Raw genomic sequence first — 23,233 nt, forward strand, 5'->3', positions numbered from 1 at the left:
GCAGAGATGATAGAATCTAAAGTCCATAACCTCTTAGGAACTTTGGCTTTAGTAGTACTACTACGCTTTCTCCTAGCAAATCGATCATCACACGGCTTTTGAATTAAATTCTCTGTAATCGGTACCATAGGGAAAGGTGTGAAAGTTGGACAACTATGCCGCTCATCTACTACCTTAGGAAGCGTATGATAACATTCTAAAGCTACAATAATGATACAAGGATTGATAATCAACTCATACCCATCAATTATAGTCCTCATCTCCCAAGGGTCGTCCTCACTATAAGCAAGATTAAGATAAAATTAACGAACAAGACGAGGATATGCAATGTTAGTTACAGGGACCATAAGATGCAGAAGATGCATGTAATTGAAAGACTTTATAGCCCATCTAGTGCGAGGATCAGTGATGAATGCCTGATAATCAAAGGTCGTCTCATAAGAAATTAGAATTTCTTTCCAAGCACATGGCAAAACATCTTTAGTCACCCTAGCATGCTTAAAAGGAGTAGGACGAACCATCTTTAGCTTCCTGTAATAAAATCCCTAAAATCACCCAAAATTCCCAAAACCCTGCAATCTAGAAATTGAGGCTCGAGCTTGACCTTCTAAGCTCGAGCTTGAAGTTGTAGAGCTCAAGCTTTACCTGGACTTCATCAAAATAGTTTTTCAGTGCACAAACCAATCAAAAATTGATTCAAAAAACTATTCTATTTTGAAGATGTATAAAAGTCCAAAGAATCATTCATCCAAAGAGTAACTCATGCTCTTCTGCTCTAGATCTAGAACATTAATTAACTAGGGAAGAGATAAGGGAAAGAGGATGAAGAATGAGAACTTTACCTCTATAGTTCCTGCAAATTTACGAGGAGAATGTGAAGCATCACTGTATATGAATATGGAGAGAACTTAGAGGGACTTTATAGGGGAGAGATGTCCTTTATGTAATAGGAGATGGAGTAGTCAGTTCCCTGGTTTTAAAACTTTTAGGACCTATAGCACGAGCTTAAAGGATACGAGCTCGAGATTACCGCCACAAACCATAAAGTTCACGATGATGGAGGGCTCGAGCTTAGCGTATGCAGGCTCGAGCCTTTAGTAGCTGATGCTCGAGCTCCAAAGTTCAGGCTCGAGCATTGAGACAATTTTTTTTTTTTTTTGGATTTTTCTATTTTTTAATTTTTATTTTCTTTTTTTATTTAACCTAAACCTAAACTCTTCTAAGAATAAAATAAACAGAAAGATTACCTAAAACCTAAAAAATAATTAAAGCACAAATAAAATAAATAAAACTAAAAATGAAATAAAACTGCAGTACAACATACAAATGCTAAGGTTAACGTCGATAGCTCGATAGCATGCTAAGTTTAACGTCGATAGCTTGACGAAAATTGAGCTCTTTAGTCCAAGTAAATAGGATCATGAAGTTCTACTACCTCCACTGTGCCTCTCTACACACTACCTTCTATGTAGGGTTTAAGTCTTTGTCCATTGACCTTGGACATTTATCTAGTTTTATAATCTTGTATCTCAAACGCACCGTAAGGTGTAATAGAAATAACCATATATGGACCTTCCAATGTGACTTCAGTTTACCAGGAAAAAGTTTTAGTCGTGTGTTAAACAACCAAACCTTCTTCCCAAGCTCAAAAGTCTTACGCAAGATATGTTTATCATTAAATTCCTTAGTCTTTGATTTGTAAACCTTAGCACTTTCATAAGCATCATTACGCAATTCTTCGAGCTCTGTTAGTTGAAGCTTCTTGTTAAATCCAGTAGAGTTCATATCAAAGTTGAGCTTTTTTATGGCCCAAAAAGCTTTGTGTTCTAATTCTACAGGAAGATGGCATCCTTTACCATAGATAAGACGGTACGGTGACATACCAATTGGAGTTTTAAAAGCTATTCGGTAAGCCCATAAAGCATCATTCAGTCTTAAAGACCAATCTTTACGATCTAGTTTAACTGTTTTTTCAAAAATTCTCTTAATTTCACAATTGGATAGTTCAATTTGGCCACTTGTTTGGGGATGATAAGGAGTAACAACTTTATGAGTGATGGAGTATCTTTGTACTAAGGTACGGAAATACCTATTACAGAAGTGAGCACCTCTATCACTAATAATAGCTCATGGCATACAAAACCAACTAAAAATGTTTGTTTAAATGAACTCAACCATGACTGCGTGATCAGCAGTTTTAATAGAAACTGCTTCAACCCATTTAGACATATAATCAACAGCCACAAGAATATATTCATTAAAATTTGACTGAACAAAATGACCCATAAAATCAATACCACAGACATCAAAAACCCAATGACTAAGATTGGATTTAAGGGGATCATGTCTCTTCTGGAAATTAATTCTAACTACTGACATTGAAGGCATGACCTATAGAATAAGTATGCAGCCCAAAAGAGTGATGGCTAAAAGAAACCGCATTGAAGAATTTTAGCTGCAGTTTTCTTTGCACTGAAATGACCTCCACAAGCTAAATTGTGACAGAAGGTTAGGATACTATGAAATTCACTCTCAGGAACACATCTACGAATGATTTGATCAACACAGTATTTGAAAAACTGAGGATCTTCCCAGTAGTACATCTTAATATGAGAGAAGAATCGATCTGTTTCCTGCTTTGACCAAGACAAATGAATTTTGCCTATTGCGAGGTCATTCATAATATCAGTAAACTAAGGCAAATCTGTATGAGAAACCCTAAATAGTTGTTCATCTGGAAAGGAATCACAAACTGGAAGTGAAGGTGAGGTTTCCTCAATAAGAATTCTAAAACGATGATCAGTTACCACATTCTCTGACCCTTTCTTATCCTAGATCTCATAATCAAATGCTTGAAGCATGAGGATCCATTGAATCAAATGGGGTTTGGTTTCCTTTTTGTAGAGAAGATGTCTCAAAGCAGAATGATTAGAATAGACCACTACTTTAGAACCCAACAGATAAGATCTGAATTTGTCGAAAGCAGAGACAACTGTAAGCAACTCTTTTTCAGCAGTGGTATAATTCAATTGTACTTCTGAAAAAGTTTTGCTCGTATAGTAGATAACATGAGGAAGCTTATCTACTCGTTGTCCTAAGACCGCACCCATAGCATAATCAGATGCGTCATATATAATCTCGAATGGAAGAGCCCAATTTGGAGGATTCATGATAAGAACTGAAGAAAGAAAAGATCGAAACTTGTGGAAAGCTTCTAGGCATGACTCATCAAAGACATAAGGAGCATCCTTTGAAAGTAAATTACACAAAGGACCAGATATTTTGCTAAAATCTTTAATAAAACGTCGATAGAAGCCGGCGTACCCAAGAAATGATCGCACTCCCTTTATGGAGGTAGGAGGAGGCAATTTGGAGATCAAATCTACTTTGGCTCTGTCAACATCAATACCTCTCTCTGAAATGGTATGTCCTAAAATGATCCCCTCTTGAACCATAAAATGGCTCTTCTCCCAACTAAGAATAAGATTGGTTTCCCTATAATGCTGAAGTACTAGGGACAGATTTTAGAGACAGTTCTTGAATGTGGATCCGAAATCAAAGAAGTCATCTATAAAAACCTCGAGAAACTTTTCAACCATGTCCGAAAAGATAGACATCATACACCTCTGGAATATTGTTGGTGCATTACACAATCCAAAAGGCATCCGTCTATATGGAAATATACCGATTGGATAAGTGAAAGTAGTTTTCTCTTGATCCTTAGGATCCATGGCCACCTAATTATAGCCGGAATATCCATCTAAAAAGCAATAATAGCTTTGGCTAGCCAATCACTCTAGAATCTGATCAATGAATGAAAGAGGAAGATGATATTTTCTAGTAGTGGAGTTGAGTTTCCGGTAATCAATACACCACACCATCCAGTGGTAGTGCATTGTGGAACTAATTCTCCCTCGGAATTCTCAACTATTGTAATACCTGTCTTCTTAGGTACTACCTAAGTAGGACTCACCCACTTGCTATCTGAGATGGGGTAAATTATTCCCGCATCTAGCAACTTCACAACTTCCTTCAACACCACCTCCTTCATATTAGGATTCAATCTTCTTTAGAGTTCCCGAGATGTTCAGGCATCCTCCTCTAAATGAATCTGATGCATGCAAATTGTGGGGCTAATTCCTTTTAAATCAGCCACACTCCCCCCAATAGCCTCTTCATTTTACTCAAGAACTTTTAAGAGACCACTTTCTTGGGAACTTGTAAGATTGGAAGCAAAGATCATTGGGAGGGTGTCATTTAAACCTAAGAAAGCATACTTAAGCTTGTCCGGAAGTGGCTTAAGCTCAAGCTTAGTTCGAGACTCTAAAGAAGGAATCGGCAGAGTACTAGAAAGTAGAGGAAGAGGTTCAAGTCTAGATTTTCATGGAGAAAAATCTGTGATATGAGTATAATTGAACAAAGAATTTACTTCAGTTATCGAAAATTCGATATCGAAATCTTCATAATTGAGATTATTCACACAAACTTTTAAAGGATCCTTAGATAAAATAGTTAGGAGTGATTCCTCAGCCAACTTATCAATAACATTAAGGAAGAAGCATTCACTATCATCATAGGGATGATGAATAGCATTGAAGATGTTTAGCTTGACCTTCTTATTTCCAAAAGATAAATCCATGGCTTCAGTCTTACAGTTAATGCAAGCACTCGCTGTGGCTAGAAAGGATGCCCAATAATAACTGGAATATACTTTTTGGAATCATGAACCGGTTCTGTATTAAGAACTAAGAAATTTACCGAAAAGAAGAACTTGTCCACTTTTATGAGTACATCTTCAACAATACCTCGTGGTTGTCTGACAGAAAGGTAAGCAAGTTGTAGAACAACCGACGTAGGTTTTAACTCTCCAAAACCTAACTTCTCATATACTAAGTAAGGAATAAGATTAACACTTGCTCCAAGATCAAAAAGTGCTCACTCTTTCACATTGTTTCTAATGACGCAAGAAATTGTAAGGGCACCAGGATCTTTAAACTTAAAATGAGTGTTATACTTAAGAATAGCACTGACTTGCTCGGTGAGACAAATTTTCTTAGGAACTTTGCTTTTGGATTTTCTTTTTAAAGGCATAAGTCCTTTAAAAATTTGGAGTAGGCTGGAATTTGCTTTATAGTGTGACGACCCTGGTTTTTAGGCCAGCGTGTCCTGTGATGAACCGTAAGGATGATCCAATAACGGATCCGAATGCAGAAGCGAAAACAGAAAACAAGACTCTAAGAAGTCAAAGTGACCTTCCATGAGGTTGTGCAACTCAGCAAGAATTAATGCGGAAGCAAAAGATCAAAAATATGACAAATAAGCCCCCAGGGGCAAAATAGTCATTTTTGAAAAATGTGGATTCGGGTGCCACCGAGCATACCACTGGAAAGATAAAAAAAAATAATAATCAGGATGGACTCAAGAATCGCATGATTCGGAGTCCGGACAAAGGAGAAACGGCCTGACGAAAAAAAATGAGCACTTAAGGCTAAAAGGGTAAACTGGTAATTATCCAGGAAGATGCAGGTGCAATCGAGCACACCGTTGGAAAGACAGCGAAAAATTAGTCAAGTTCAAAAAATAGTTCACTCGATTTGGAGTCCGGACGAGGGAGAAACGAGGGTTTAAAGTTGAGATGTCGCGGCGGCCCAACGAAGGCCATGGCACACACGGCGCCCATGTGCGAGCCCACCGGCGCACATGCCGGCACCCAAAGACATGGCTGGTGGCAGCCCTTGGCTGCTGCTACATTTTTTTTTTTATCTACCCAGAACTGAGGCTTGAAACGGAGGTCAAGACGAGTTTTTCTAGAAAAACACGAAGAAGAAACCCCCCCTAAAATCGAGTTTTCTACCCGATCTCGCAAACAGAATCGAAAAAAACTTACTATAAAATCCCCAAAATGCCCCTAGATCAGAACTGAACAAGAGGGTTAAAAGTTGCTACAGTGACTGTCTGCAACTGAGAACAAAAATGGGCTAGAAGATGAATTTTTCTGAAAAAACACAAAGAAGAAATCCCCCTCAAAATTGAATTTTCTATGTGACACATGAGAGAATTCAAAAAAAATGAAATGTAGAATACCCGAAATGCCCATCCATGAAATCTGGTCATGGAGGTCCAAAAAGCTGCTAAATTAAAAAAACTGAGATCTGAACTTCGTAAGTGATTTCCGATATCAAGACGACATTTTCTGGAAAAAAGAGGAAAAGAAACCCCCCCCTAAAATCATGTTTTCTATTCAACCATGTTGAAAGAAGAAAATAAAACCACCATGAAAGGTCCATCATGCCCCTAGATCAGAATATGCAAAAAAAATGCAAAATGAATTCACAAGAGGCTCAAAACACAAATGATAAGGTTTTGCTCGGAAACGACCATGTACGCAAACGTAACTTACCTATTTGGACGTGCTACAATGGTCTATGACTTAAAAATACAACCGATACAAAATCCAACCCCTCAACGGGCAAAAAGGCAAAAATGGACTTGGAATGGAAAACATGGAATCCAAAAATGTAAAATGGAGTCAAATGACCATTTGGCCCTTGGCCACACTTCATACAAGATTAATAAGACCCTATGAAAGAATGAGAATGGAATTCCCACACCTGATGCAACCATGGTGAAGCAATGACTTATGATTTTTCAAGATTTTCACAATATTTCATGAAGTTAAAAAGTACATAGAATACAATATAATGGTCATTGGCCTCCAGCCTCATCTCATACATATCAAATACATTGAAAGGAGTGTACTTAAGTACACATTACATACATGGAATCAAATATACATATTTTGACATATAAGTCTACAAAACGGCATTTCATGCTAACATTTGCATGAAATGGAAACTTGAAAGCTACACGACATCCAAGGAATGCTAGGCATCATGAACCAAGTCTTCGTACTTGAAATATGCCCCAGTATCATAGGGGTGAGTAACATAAAGCTACTCGTAGGAGATGAGCATGCATCGACCTAGCATTTTACAAATTTATCACCTTAAGGTGAAGCATGTTAAAGGGGTTCATGCCACCTAATGTCTATGTCCAAGTGAGATTCAGGGAGCATCCTAAGCTACCTTAGAGTCTAAGCAACAAGAATCATGATATACATATGTGTATGAAACGAATCATGGTTAGGATAATCCAAAGAATACGACAAGAAGAACGCTTGAGCATAGATTAACATAAATTGCATTTTTAATACAATTGAACTAGGTCTAGAGTAATCCATACAACATAACAAAAACGTATTCGAATATAAGTTAACAAGAATCACATTATCCATGCAATTCAACAACAAAAGAGCATGTTATACAATGCAACAAGATTTAAGTTCTTAAAGCCATCAACTTAGAATCTAAAGCACAAAATAACAGTAATGGTTCATGCCACCTAACGTCTATGTTATAAATGAATCAATAGGATCAATCCTAAGCTTTATTAGAACGTCAAAACATGATTTTCAATATCGACGCAATTTAGCCAACATTAGAACTTCCAATATAACGCATAAAGTACAATTTCGCAAAGTTAACATCCTATGACTTAAAATGGAACGAAAAATAAGAAACAATAAGTTACAACATCATCTAGTTATCAACTTGAAAATGAAATGCGAAATCAAACAAAGTGGATACTCGGACGTCACGCCGGATCAGACCGACAACATAGTTACTTTAGGGTTACTAGCCCATGGGTAACCTCCCTATGTGCGCACTAGACCATATAGAGGGACTATCCCCCGTACTAGAACCACGTCCTAGCCATAGTCAAATAACGACATCCCCAAGTTTCCAAAATCAACAAGTTGTGCAACAACGCATATATCAATAGGAATATGCAAGATAATCAACTATCTACTAAGCACAACCAAATTTGGAAACCTATACAATATATGCTCTAAATCCACAACTAATATGATATGATAAATGTCGAATCTTTAGTGTGCGATTCGTTACACGCTATGCATGAAAGATGTTAAATACGAAGTGTGCAAATCATTACACAAGGCAATAATATATTTAATGAGGAAAACATATTATCACGAATACAAACATAGCAACTATGTTATCTAATGTTCAAAACATAACCAAATGAATATACAACAAGTCTAAGTCCATGATTTGAATATAGAAACCACTTCTAAAACACAACTAGATCATGGAGCAAATTGATAGAATTTAAATAGATAAACACAATTAAATTCTCTAGATTTCCGATTCAATTTTAATTAACCTCAATTTAATACATGTTAAAGGGCATGGCAAGGTCATCACCTATACCCATTCTAAAACTTAATTAGGTTGTTAGAACAACAAAGTAGAACTTTAATTAAATCATGCTAATTTAAATCCCAAGGTTCTAAAACAACTTCAGATAGTCCCAAATTAATATATACTAGTAAACAAGTCATGGCCAATATAAATATCAAGTTAAAACCTTAATTAAGCTAATGGGACCACAAAATAGATTTTAATTAATTCTTTTAATTAAATCTCTAGCTTTTCAAACTTAACCAAATGCTCTCAATTTAACATATCTTAGAGAATATGCCAAGGACTAATGTAATATCACATTACAAGTTTATTTCATTCAATTTAAGACCATGTGACTTAACCTTTCACTAAAGTTAAATATACATTAAAAGTTGCAATTCTCATGCAATTAATCCTAATTTAATATATGTGAACAACAATACCTAAGCTTAATTTTCTAGCTTGTGACACTTCAATTCCAAGTTGTATATCACCATGAGGACTAAATCTTAAACAAGGAATTTAATTAAGTGAAGGGTTTGAAAACCTAACCGGATATTGTAAATCAATTATATATGAAGCTATATGGCATGTAAGTCAGGAATATCAAGTTGGAATTTAAATAGAGTGAATAGTGCACTCGGGGCAAATTAATTAATAATTACTAATTTTCAAAACACCTCCAATCACTTTCAAATTCAACTATGTTGGAGAGCATGCTAAGACCTAATTTAATATGCTAACACATATTGATTTCAAGCTAGTTAAGGCCATGTAAATTAATCTTTCACCTAAGATAAATATTAAATAAAATCTTTAATACTTATTCAAATGTTCTAATTTTAATACACGACAATGAGCATATCAAGGGGCAATATAAAATCATGCTACATGTTTAAACCAAGTCATGAGAAATCGGAAAAATTAGATCTCGTACAAGAAAAATAAATAATAAAATCTCATGAGCAATCGGGAAAATTAGATCTCGTACAAGAAAAATAAATAATAAAATCTCTAGATTTTATATTTAATCATGCAAACAAGTAGTATAAGTATCACAAGCATGCTATATAACAACAATTTAAACCTAGAACATCCCCTACAATTTGAGATGAAAATCTCAAAAGCCATTAAAATGGAACGGCTCTGAATCCGACGAAACTACTAGGTTTTGTCGGGGACAACGCCGTGAACATAACCCCCATCAAAGCCCCATCAAAATCATAACTTGACCTCAAAACCAAACTCAAGAAATGGTCAAAACTGAATTCTAATAAGGGGGAAAGGTAGAACACGGCGAGGGGAACAACAAACGTTAAGGCCGAAGACTTTTCATCAAGGAAAAGTGAACCAAAAGAGGAGAGAGAAGATGGCAGCACCCCTTGGGTTGCCATGGGACCTCCAGGTCATGCATGAAGAGGGGAGAAGATAAAAAATGAAATATCTCACTCCCCTTTTATAGAAATCTCAAAAAGTGCCCCGAATGGGCCCCGTCGGGTCTGAAAAAGTAAAATTTGAGCAGACGCACTCAAATGGCAAAAATTTGTGGACAAAAAAGATTTAAAATGATAAAATATGAACAACGGAGAAAACGGCGTCAAAAACTGAGTCTCGAGCAGAAAGTTATACCCCGAACAAGTTTAGCGACAACTAGGTCCAGAAACTCTGAAACTGGAGCAAAATGACCAGAACGGAATTCTAAGAGTCCAAGACTCGATGAAATATGAAAATGAATCCCATACGAGGATCCAGTCTCCAGACGAGACATTTTGCAATAACTTTCGTTAATTGCACAATGACCCCTACAAAAAGGGTTAATTGCGAAACTGCCCTAAAATGAAAATATCTTCCAAAAGATATTTTCTTAGAGACCCCTGAAATAAAATATCTTTAAAAGATATTTACGAAAAACACCCCAAGAAACGAAAAAGATTCTAAAGAATTGTGCATCCATGCCCCTATGGGCACCGGGAGCAACCAAAGTACTTTCTTGCAAAAGTAAAGATACTTATTTCGAGGAAATCACTCAAGATGAAGGAACATAAAGTCAAAAACCAACTCCGAGCATGAGAAGTGAGGTTGTGCCAAAAACTGACAAACAGAGATAAGACAGAATAGGGAAAAGGAAGAAATAGCGCATAGTGTCGAAAAACAAAAAATGTGAAAATGACTCGGTCCTCAAAGGAAGTTGTCAATCCATGGAAAAGAGTCTCGGGAACCAATTTCGAGTGCTTGAGATGACACTAAGCGATACGAAATAGAGCTCAGAAAAGAAAATTAAACGAAAAAAATTCATTCGTAAAATTTCAAGAAAAAAGAAAGGAAGGCAAATGACTGGGTCATTACATATAGCATTAAGCCGAGGAAGATTGATTTTGACCTATTTAAATACCTCCATCATATCTTGAATTTTCTCCCCTTGTTTACCAAAGTGGGAGGCTTCCTTGAGACATTCAGGATTAGGTGCTCTTGGTTCATAAGTTGTCTTAAGAATAGGAGCAGATGAAGAAGTGACCCCACCTTTAACTCCTATGGTGGATTGTGGAATAGAACTCGAGGAAACATCCTTGGGATGTGGATTATGAATGATAGGAACAATGGGAACCCTAAGCCTTTCTTTTTCAACTTGATTGTCATCCACTCTACTACTCCTTAATGTAATAATAGCCTGAACTTGCTCATGATGAATACCTGAGGAATTGGTTTTATCAATCATGTAAGTTTGCCCTTTCGAGTTGGCTATTGGCTGACTAGGCAGCTTTCTGTCCTTTATTCAAGATAGAATACTCGCTAGTTGCCCAACTTGTGACTCTAGCTTTGCTATATCTTGTGAATGAGAATTAAGAAGTTGGGTATTGGCTTTAAGATCAATAAGAGCTTTGAGTACTTGATCCTTAAAAATAGAATTTCTAGGAGGAGGTGAAAGATTAGGAGTTTGAGTGTGTTGATTCCTAAACTAAGGTGGATGATAGATACTAGATTGGTTGAAAAAAATATTTTGTGGCATAGGATTGGATGAATTTTGATACTGTCCGTAAGATTGAGGTACAGTAGTTCCTTAGCTTTGATTACGCCATGATAGATTTGGATGATCTCTCCAGCCAGAGTTATATGTGGAAGCATATGAATTGTATGCTGGTCTAGAGAATGAAATATTCACTTCCTCCTGTGGGATCTCAGATGATTGTCCCATCATAGGGCAAGTGCCAGCAAAATGGGAAGGATTAACACATATTGAACAAACTTCCTTTAGCAAGGGATGATGAGCGCTGAAAAGTATGTATTTAAACCCCTTAAGCTTAGGTATTCTAGAACTTTTATCTATCTTATTTTACCGTTTTGTATTAATTTTGTGTTATTTCCATTTTCAGGTAATTATCCCCAAAATAAGCTAACTCAACCAAATAAGAGCATAATTGAAACAATTCTGGGATGAATCAAATAAAGGACCAAAGTAGAGCAAAAGGAAGTAAAAGGTGGAATTTCAGCAACTTCGATCGATCTCAAGAAAGGTTCGATCGATCCAACTTTCATCGATCTCAGCACTTCAAGATGGATCTGAGCCATGTTTGTTTCTATTCAGAGATCCCACAAGTTCGATCGATCCAACATCATTCTCTGATCGATTGAACCATCTTGTCCTTTTCCAAATGAATGATCTTATCTAGCTGTACCACCCTACCAACCACTTTTGTCCTTTTCCCAAAAATATCTTTAAAATATCTCAGATTTGTTTTTATCCAAAAAGGCGCCGCCATTGAGGATCGATCCAATTTCAATTTGATAAATCTCAGCCATGTTTGATCGATCTCACCTCAAGTTTGATCGATCGAACTTCCCAAATCTCAAGAAAAATCCAAAATCCAGCACATTAAAAGTTATCTCATATCCAATCATTAGAGGATTATTGGTGTATGAGCCCAACTCATTTGGGTTGATTTTTGACCTACCTATATAAGGAATATGAGCCACTTTTTGAGAGAGACTTTTCTACACATACCTAGAGAAGAAAATACTTAGTGAGGAAGCAAAGGAGAGGAGGAGGATAGAGACACCATTGGAGACTCTTCATCAACCAAGGAGCAGATTTCTTCCATGGAGCTTGCCCTTGAGGGTTGGAGGACATCATCTATGAGTGGCTAGACATCCTCTTAGGGCTAGAGTTAGCCCTAAGCATGCTTTCTACTTCTTGATTTATGTATTTTTGAGGGGATTTGTATTGTGATTCATGTCTTGACACTTTTATATATATAGATCTTGTTTATTCAATGATTAACGTGGTTTAATGCTTTCAATTGATCATTTCATTCTATCCATATGTCTATGTATGCTAGAATAGATGTCCATATGTTTTTCTCTATTTCTTGTGTTATTGATGCGTGTCTATGTGTATTGATGTTATAGATCTAGAGATTGTCAAGACATAGTGCTTAATGGCATGTTCTTGTGGTTTATTTGATGGTTCATACTCATTTCTTGATGGATTATACCTCTCCCTTAGTTTAATTAGTTTAATTTCATGTCATTAGCTTAGTTGTAGTGTAGTTGTTAAATGGGAGGACAATCCATGCTTGTTGTTGATGTTCCATACTTATGTAAGCAAGTGACATATATCTCTAACCTTGTGATGTGTTTGGATTATGAGCTTAAAGAAAGGATTAATGGCTTAATTTGATATGTTGTGCTGTTTACCATGTTATTTAGACAATATATGCTTAATTTGTCATCCATACTTATTGAAACAACCACACACACACACCTTATTACAATACATGTTCTTACCCTCATTAATCATTCATTAAAGGTGTAGAAAGGCTATGCTTAGTGGTGATCTCTAAACCCCAACATCTCTCTCTCTTTTATTCTCTCTATTGCATTATTGTTTACCTTAGTTTAATTTGCATCTAGTGTAATCCAACCAACCAACCACTATTTTGGTCACTCGACCTACTAACTGTAATTTTGATTCCTCAACCGAATGCGACCCTAAATCCCTTGGGACGACCCCTACTTGCCCTAGCTATATTTTTAGTGAAAGGTAGTAGTGGCAATTTCTAAATGTAAAACTTGGCCACATTGCATAAACTTTGGGTTTGAATTAATGACACGACCCCACTAAGGAAGTTTGTGGATTAGCAACAAAAGCAAAGCCAGATGATAGAATTTGGTCGAACTTACGGTTTAAGGCTTCTATTTGAGCAGCTAACTCATTAGATTTGTCTACCTCGAAGACTTTTTCAACTTTATGCAGGTGAAGACGAATGTTGTGTTGAATTTTCACTTAGGGCCTCAAATAGTTCCTAAGCGTTAGCTAGACTCTTACGCAGAAAAGCTCCATTACTATATGCATCAATCATATTTCTATAAGAATTAAAAAGACTATCATAGAAAATCTGTATTAAATGCCAGTTAGCAATATCATGGTGTGAACACTTTCTTAGAAGATCAGTATATCTTTCCTATACATCATGAACTGTTCTCTCGGGATTTGGGAAAATGCCATGATTTCTATTCTCATTTGATAGGTTTTATCTACTGTGTAGTACTTTTTCAAGAACTCTTGTTACAACATCTCCTATGTAGAAATGGAATTTGGAGGAAGGGAATACAACCAAGTTCTTGCTTTGTCCTTGAGAGAGAATTGGAATGAATCATTGGTAAAAGTGGTCAACTTGGTAGTTGAACACAATTCCAAAAATACATCCAAGTGCGTATAGGGATCCTCTGTTGCATACCCATGAAAGGTAGGAAGCATTTGGATCATAGCAGGCTTGATCCCAAAATGGATTGCATTAGCATCTAGAAATACAAAGCACGAAGGAGAAGTGTATGTGGTAAGAATGAAATGGTCCCTCAATTATGGTTGTGGAGGAACAGGTGGAACCCATCCTCCATTACCATTGCCATTACCTGGTGCATCACGATTATCAACCATGTTATCAGAGGAACTACCTATTGTATTCAAATGTTTTTTAAGCTTTCTTAATTGACTAAAAGTTCTCTCTATTTCAGGATCATACACTAAAGGTTTTGACCGAGTTTGACTAGTTAACATGCATTCATTCTGCTAATACTAAAAAAAAATGAAAAAGATAAAATTTTCCAAGTAAAAGAAAACAGCAAAAACTCATAGAAGGTTTAATAAACCGAATCTTTTTATCCCTTAAGCATCTTTGTTCTCACTGCTAATTTCCTGTACCTGAAAAGAAAAAGAATTAAGGTAAGATATCAGAAAGTTTGAAGATAGGTAAACCAAAAATAACTAATTAAAAACTAAACTAAATAACAAATCTCCCCGATAACGGCGCCAAAAATTGATGTGTCTATAATTTTTACCACTCGCAATAGAATGAATCCTTATAGGATAGCACTATAGAGATTGTGTCGAACCCATAGGGAGATCAGAATTTATGTTTAGCCTTTAATTAATTTCTATTGGTTCACAGGTAATTGGTTAAAGTGTCTAATTGGTTGTCACGATTAAAAACTGAAATTAAATTAAAATTAAGCTAAACTAAACTAAGTGATCAGAAAGAGAAATCTTAGGGCTTTGACTTTGCCAGAATCATCATACTATGGTTAATTGTTTCAACTTTGGGATGTAACAAATTGTATTTTAAATGAATTAAACTTAATAACATTCATTCAATTTGGGTTTCAAAGAAAGATGTTTTATAAAATTCAGTTAACTATAACCTATCTACGGTTAGCATGGACTATCCACCTACCTACTCTAACTATTTTAACCACTTTGTAAATAATCCATCTTTCCAAAGCATAGACTATGAAAACATTCTTTTATAAAAAAACATTGGAACACCATTATATGACCTCTATTCTTATGTCAAGCAGGGCTCCGCCAGATTCCGTCCAATAAGAATAGGTTGAGAATAAAGAATAAATAGTTATATCTAAGACAAAGTAATAACAATTTGTAATCTATTTAAAGCATTAAATCCAATTGAGTTGTCTGAATTGCTTATAGTCATATAATCAAAAACATAATATACATTAAATAATCCCAAAGTTAAGAACAATCAAACAATAATACTAGATTAGGTTACATTAGTGCCCTAAGAGAGGAATTAGCTACTTATGACGATGCCGGATATCATCTGTGTTAGAGTTGTCTCCATCGTCACGAACGACACTTCTCTTTTTAGGATCTTCACCTTCTAAGGTTATGAAAACCCTAAAAGCTGCCACCACAATATCAACCTTCAAAAATAATATGAGAAAAAGTGACCTCTTCTATCAAGGCTTGTGCATTCTTTTATAGAAGAAAATAAAGGCTTGGTGGGTTTTTAGGTCTTCTGGCCCATCTGGAATGAGATACGACTTGTAAAGAGAATAATCCCATAACTTAAATCTAATATGTCATGGAAGGCTCGAGCTTTTGGAACAAGGGCTCGAGCTTTGAGGTTCTTGTAACGACCCGATCATTTGCTTTCCTTTCCTTTTTCCTGAAATTTTACGAACGAATTTTTTTCGTTTAATTTTCTTTTCTGAGCTCTGTTTCGTGCCGCTTAGTGTCATCTCGAGTGCTCAGAATTGGTTTATGAGACTCTTTCATGTGGATTGACAACTTCCTTTGAGGACCGAGTCATTTCGCATTTTTCGTTTTTCGGACACTATGCGCTATTTCGTCTTTTCCCTATTATGTCATTTTTCCTATTTCGTCTTATCTCCGTTTGTCAGTTTTTGGCACAACCTCACTTTTCAAGCTCAGAGTTGGTTTTTGACTTCACGTATCCTTATCGTGAGTGGTTTCCACGAAATAAGTATCTTTACTTTTACAAGAAAGTACTCTAGTTGCTCCCGGTGCCCATAGGGGCATGGATGAATAAATCTTTGGAATTAATTTCATTTCTTGGGGTGTTTTTCATAAATATCTTTTGAAGATATTTTATTTCAGGGGCATCTAAGAAAATATCTTTTGGAAGATATTTTCATTTTGGGGTAGTTTTGCAGTTAACCCTTTTTGTAGGGGCCATTGTGCAATTAACGAAAGTTATTGCAAAATGTCTCATCTGGAGCCTGGATCCTCGTATGGAATTCATTTTCACTTTTTGTTGACTTGTAAATTCATAGAATTCCGATCTGGTCATTTTTCTCCAGTTTCAGAGTTTCTGGACCTAGTTGCCGCCGAACTTGTTCGGGGCATAACTTTCTGCTCGGGACTCAGTTTTTGGTGTCGTTTCTTCCGTTATTTATATTTTCTTATTTTAAATCTTTTTTGTTCACGGAGTTTTTCCGTTTGAGCGCGTTTGCTCAAAATCCACTTTTCCGGACCCGGCGAGGCCCTTTCGGGGCACTTTTTGAGATTTCTATAAATAGGTTGCCCTAATTTTTAAAATCAGATTTTCAAACCTTCTTCCTCCTCTTGGCTGGCAGCCATGGTAGCCCAAGGGGCTGCCTTCACTCTTTCTTCTCCTCCACTTGATTTCCTCGGTAGAAATCCTTCGGCCTTAGCATTTGTTGTTCCCCTTGTCGTGCTTTACCATTATTTCTTATTAGAATTCATTTTTGACAATTTCTTGAGTTTGGCTTTGAAGTCAAGTTTGGATTTTCATGGGGCTTTCTTCGGATTCATGTAGATCGTGTTGTCCCTGGCATAACCCTTTGATTTCGGCGGATTCGAAGCATTTTTTTTTTCAGTGGGGATTTGAAGTCTTCATCTCAAATTAAGGTAGGAGGTGTTATAGGTTTAATTCTTGTTATATAACATGCTATTGATGCTTATACAACTTGATTGCATGCTTAAATATGAAATCTAGAGATTTTATTATTTAATTTTCTTGTATTGGATTTGATTTTCCTGGTTGCTTATGACTTGTTTTAAACATATAGCATGGTAATATGATGCTCTATAATATGGTCATTGACATATATTAAATTGAGGGAATTTGAACAAGTATTAAAGATTTTATTTAATATTTATCTTGAATAAAGAATTAAATCATATGGCCTTAAATAGCTTGAAATTAATATGTGTTAGCATATTAAATTAGGCCTTAGCATGCTCTCCAACATAGTTGAATTTGAAAGTAATTGGAGGTATTTTGAAAATTAGTAATTATTAATTAATATAATTAATTAATTTGCCTCGAGTGCACTATTCACTCTATTTGAATTTCAACTAGATATTCTTGATTTACATGCCATCTAGCTTCGCATATATTTGATTTGGAATATTCCGTTAGGTTTTGAAACCTTTTATTTAATTAAATTCCATGTTTAAGATTAATCCTCACGGTGATATACAACTTGGAATTGATTTGTGGCATGCTAGAAAATTAAGCTTAGGTATAGTTGTTCACATATATTAAATTGGGATTAATTGCATGAGAATTGCAACTTTTAATCTATATTTAACTTTAGTGAAAGTTTAATTCACATGGTCTTAAATTGAATGAAATAAACTTGTAATGTGATATTACATTAGTCCTTAGCATGTTCTCTAAGATATGTTAAATTGAGAGCATTTGGTTAAGTTTGAAAATCTAGAGATTTTAATTAAAAGAATAAATTAAAATCTATTTTGTGGTCCCATTAGCTTAATTAAGGTTTTAACTTGATGTTTGTATTGGCCATGACTTGTTCACTAGTATATATTAATTTGGGACTATTTGAAGTTGTTTTAGAACCTTGGGGATATAGGTGATGACCTTGCCATGCCCTTTAACATGTATTAAATTGAGGTTAATTGAAATTGAATTGGAAATCTAGAGAATTTAATTGTGTTTATCTATTTAAATTCTATCAATTTGCTCCATGACTAGTTGTATTTTAGAAGTGGTTTCTATATTCAAATCATGGACTTAGACTTGTTGTATATTCATTTGGTTATGTTTTGAACATTGGATAATATAGTTGCTATGTTGTATTCATGAGAATATGTTTTCCTTATTAAATATATTGTTGCCTTGTGTAATGATTTGCACACTTTGTGTTTAACATCTTTCATGCATAGCGTGTAACGAATCGCACACTGAAGATTCGACATTCATCATATCATATTAGTTGTGGATTTAGAGCATGTATTTTATAGGTTTCCAAATTTGGTTGTGCTTAGTAGATAGTTAATTATCTTGCATATTCCTGTTGATATATGCGTTGTTGCACAACTTGTTGATTTTGGAAACTTGGGGATGTTGTTGTTTGAATATGGCGTGGTTCTAGTATGGGGGATAGTCCCTCTATATGGTCTAGTGCGCACATAGGGAGGTCACCCATGGGCTAGTAACCTTAAAGTAACTATGTTGTCGGTCTGATCTGGCGTGACGTCCGAGTATTCACTCTGTTTGACTTCGCATTTCATTTTCAAGTTGATAACTAGATGATGTTGTAACTTATTGTTTCTTATTTGTCGTTCCATTTTAAGTTACAGGATGTTAACTTTGCGAAATTGTGCTTTATGCGTTGTATTGGAAGTTCAAATGTTGGTTAAATTGCATTGATATTGAAAATCGTGTTTTGACGTTCTAATAAAGCTTAGGATTGATCCTATTGATTCATTTATAACATAGACGTTAGGTGGCATGAACCACTACTGTTATTTTGTGCTTTAGATTCTAAGTTGATGGCTTTGAGAACTTAAACCTTGTTGCATTGTATAACATGCTCTTTTGTTGTTGAATTGCATGTATAATGTGATTCTTGTTAACTTGTATTCAAATATGCTTTTGTCATGTTATATGGATTACTCTAGACCTAGTTCAATTGTATTAAAAATGCAATTCATGTTAATCTATGCTCAAGCATTCTTCTTGTCGTGTTCTTTAGATTATCCCAACCATGATTCGTTTCATACGCGTATGTATATCATGATTCTTGTTGCTTAGACTCTAAGGTAGCTTAGGATGTTTCCCGAGTCTCACTTCGACATAGACGTTAGGTGGCATGAACCCCTTTAACATGCTTCACCTTAAGGTGATAAATTTGTAAAATGCTAGGTCGATGCATGCTCATCTCCTACGAGTAGCTTTATATTACTCACCCCTACGATACTGGGGCATATTTCAGGTACGAAGACTTGGTTCATGACGCCTAGCATTCCTTGGATGTCGTGTAGCTTTCAAGTTTCCATTTCATGCGAATGTTAGCATGAAATGTCATTTTGTAGACTTATATGTCAAAATATGTATATTTGATTCCATGTATGTAATGTGTACTTAAGTACACTTCTTTCAATGTATTTGATATGTATGAGATGAGGCCGGAGGCCATTGACATGTGTATTGTATTCTATGTTCTTTTTTAACTTCATGAAATATTGTGAAAATCTTGAAAAATCGCAAGTCATTGCTTCATCAGGGTGTTGCATCGGGTGTGGGAATTCCATTTTCATTCTTTCATAGGGTCTTTTTAATCTTGTATGAAGTGTGGCCAAGGGCCAAATGGTTATTTGACTCCATTTTACATTTTTGGATTCCATGTTTTCCATTCCAAGTCCATTTTTGCCCTTTTGCCCGTTGGGGGGTCGGATTTTGCATCGGCTATATTTTTAAGTCATGGACCATTGTAGCACATCCAAATAGGTAAGTTACGTTTGTGTTCATGGTCGTTTCCAGGCAAAACCTTATCGTTTGTGTTTTGAGCTTCCTATGGACTCATTTTGAAGTTTTGTTGCATAATCTGATTTTAGGACACTTTGGAGTTTTCCTTCAGGAAATAAATTACGTTCTTGACATGGTCACTTAGAAAACGTGATTTTAGGGCGGGGTTTCTTCTTCGTGTTTTTCTAGAAAATGTCGCCTTGGTGCCAAAAATCCCATGCAAAGTTCAGCTTTCTATTATGCATATAGCAACTTTTTAATCCTCTTGCCCTTTTCTAATGTAGGGCCATTCTGGGTACTTCATAGTGTTTAATTTTCATTTTCATTCACAAGCCAGGTAGAAAACGTGATTTTAGGGGGGGTTTCTTCTTCGTGTTTTTACAAAAAAAATCATCTTCATGCCGAAAATAACTCACTGATCTGGAAAATCTGGTCGTTCCAAGTTTTTCCCGAAAAAAGTGTTGATCTAAGGGGCATTTCGGGTATTTCACTTGTAAAATAAAATCTTCTCTTGACATGGTCATGTAGAAAACATGATTTAGGGGGGGAGGGGGGTTTGTTCATAACTTTTTGCCAAAAAATGTGGTTTAAGCCCTTAAAACCACATTTGAAGTCCAAAAATCGGTGCAGGTCCTGCCCAGATTTGAACCCAGAAAGTTGGTTTTTATGAAACTTTGACGTTTCATATCTTCTTCGTCCGGACTCCGAATCAAGTGATTCTTGAGTCTAAATTCTTTAATTTTTCCTGGTCTATCTAACAGTATGCTCAGTTACATTCAGTTTTGTCAGAAAAGACCATTTTACCCCTTGCAAAGTACCCTTGCTGCATTGATTTCAAACCCAAAAATGTGATTTTTATGAAACTTTGGAGTTTCATATTTTCTTCATCCGGACTCCGAATCAAGTGATTCTTGAGTCCATCTTGATTAGTTTTTCATTTTCCTTCCAGCGGTGTGCTCGGTGGCACCCGAGTCCACAATTTTTAGAAATGACTATTTTGCCCCTGGGGGCTTATTTGTCATATTTTTGGTCTTTTGCTTCCGCGTCAGTTCTCATTAAGTTCCACAACCTCATGGAAGGTTATTTTGACTTCTTAGAGTCTTATTTTCTGTTTTCGCTTCCGCATATCGGATCCGTTATCGGGTCAATCTTCGGTTCATCACAGGACACGCTGGCCTAAAAACTAGGGTCGTCATAGTTCTGGCTCGAGCTTTGGGAACAAGGATCGAGCTTCATTGGATTGGTACTCAAGCTCCAAGGATTAGTGCTCAAGCTCCAAGGATTGGTGCTTGATCTTCACTTTGACACTTAGCCAAATTTCTTCAACAATTTTTCTAAGTGTCTTTTTCTTCAACTTAGAATATTCTCGGGCTTTATCTCTTTTAACATTACTCGATCCAAGCTTCATGGACCCGAGCACTAGGTACTAGGCTTGAGCTTTAGGTACTCAAGGCTCTAGCTTTGGGTAATGGTACTCGATCCTTGAGGTTAGGCACGAGGCCCTAGGAGCTTGGTTCTTCATTAAATCAACTCTTTAAATTCTGACGCCTTGTGCTCGAGCTTGAGGGTTAAGGCTCGAGCTCTAAGGTATAAGGCTCAAGCTTTAATCCCTTGTTGACTTTTCTTCTTTTCTTGTAGGGCTTGAACCTCAAGACTTGGGCTCGAGCTTTAGATCTTGAATTCCTACAAACTTCACCACTTAAGCTCTCGACTTGCTCTAAATGACCGACAACGACTCTATAAGCTTTGATATTAGTCTTTTCATCATAAAATACCGGTTTTAACTGTTTCTTTGGGAAAGTACCTATAAACACACATTAACCATAAATTAGTCTAACAATGATAGAAGTATCACTTTAGGCCTTAACATATGTATATTTAGGGGCTTGAATCTACAAATATTCAGCGTTCATCATAGTGCACACACAAAAATCTAGAGAAATGTACTTCTTGCATTCGTAAGTATAGAACATCAAATAACAAGAATGGATTGTCCACTTATCTATGAAATTAAAGCAATTACACTACAACTAAAATAATGACATGAAAATTAAGCTAATTAAACTAAGGATGTGGTACAATCTATCAAGAACTAAGTATGAACCATCAAATAAATCACAAAAGTAATCAATAAAGCACCATGCCTTGACCATCATTAGATTAACAACATCAACACACATAGACATGCATCAATTTAATTGAATCTAGAGAAAAATACATAAAGATTCATTCTAGCATACATAGACATATGGATAGAATTAAATGATCAATTGAAAGCATTAATCCATACAAATCATGTAAAAATCACAAGATCTATATTTATTCATGGTTAAAACATCAATTACAACTTAAATCCCCAAAAATATCCAAAAAATAGGTTTTGGAAGCAAGCCTAGGGGCTATCTCTAGCCTCAAGAAAAGGATTTAGCCACTCATTATAGTGACCATAGAACCCTCAAGGGTTAACTTGGAGTTTGGTATCATCATCCTTACTTTCTTCACAAAACCCCAGTTCTAGAGAGAGAAACTCTTTCTATAATTGGTAAAATATCTCCTTGTGCTACCTCTACAAAAGTTTTTTTTCAATTAATCTATTAGAATTCTTTTTGAGTAGGCAAAAGTCAGAAATATTGCCTATGATTGGTGGAAATTTGCAGCTACAAAAAGTAGGTAGAGTTCGGGCACACTCAGGAATTAGACAGCTCACTGCCATCTGCCATTTCGATCGATTGAAGGATTTTTGATCGATCTAACACTTACTTCGATCGATCGAAGATGACGTGTCATGAAAATATCTTCTTGGCCTTATCCGGATTGCTGAGCTGGCACCGCCTTGATTTCGATCGATTGTAGCCTTCTTCGATCAATCGGGACTTCCTTCGATCGATCGAAGATCCCTTGATGCAATTTTCTTAACTTCTTTCCAGATTTTCTCCTTAGCTCCAAAATTGACCTAAATGGCGGGCAAAAACATAAATAAGTACTAAAACATTAAAGTAAGATAGATGAATGGACTAAAATACCCTAGCTTAGGTGCTAAAATGCATCACATTTGAGCACTTATCAATGATTTAATTTTCCAAACCCCCTATTTATAGAAAATCTCAAAAATTGACCCGAAAGGGTCCCTCTAGGTCCAGAAAAGTGGAATTTGCGCAGACACACTCAAACAGTAAAACACCATGAACAAAAAAGAACCAAAATGAAACAAAATGAATAATGGAAGAAACGGCGTTGAAAATTGAGTCCCATGCAGAAAGATATGCCCCGAACAAGTTCAGCGGCAACTGGGACCGAAAATCCTAAAACTAGGGAAACCGACTAGAAGGAAGTTCTAAGAATACACAACTCGACAAAATGTGAAAATAAATCTCGTATGAGGATTCAGGCTCAAAATGAGGCATTTTGCAA

The 23,233-nt window shown here is 36.0% G+C and overlaps 1 pseudogene; it reads right to left on the bottom strand.

Moving 5' to 3' along the window:
* Window positions 1-2,831: 2,831 nt before the first annotated feature.
* Window positions 2,832-23,233, bottom strand: part of LOC132301770 (uncharacterized) — a 214,380-nt pseudogene continuing 193,978 nt past the window's right edge.

This window comes from Cornus florida, unplaced genomic scaffold (genome assembly GCF_030987335.1).
Source record: "Cornus florida cultivar Cherokee Brave unplaced genomic scaffold, ASM3098733v1 CherokeeBrave_3.0.0_Hap2_Chr03, whole genome shotgun sequence".
Classification (NCBI taxonomy): domain Eukaryota; kingdom Viridiplantae; phylum Streptophyta; class Magnoliopsida; order Cornales; family Cornaceae; genus Cornus; species Cornus florida.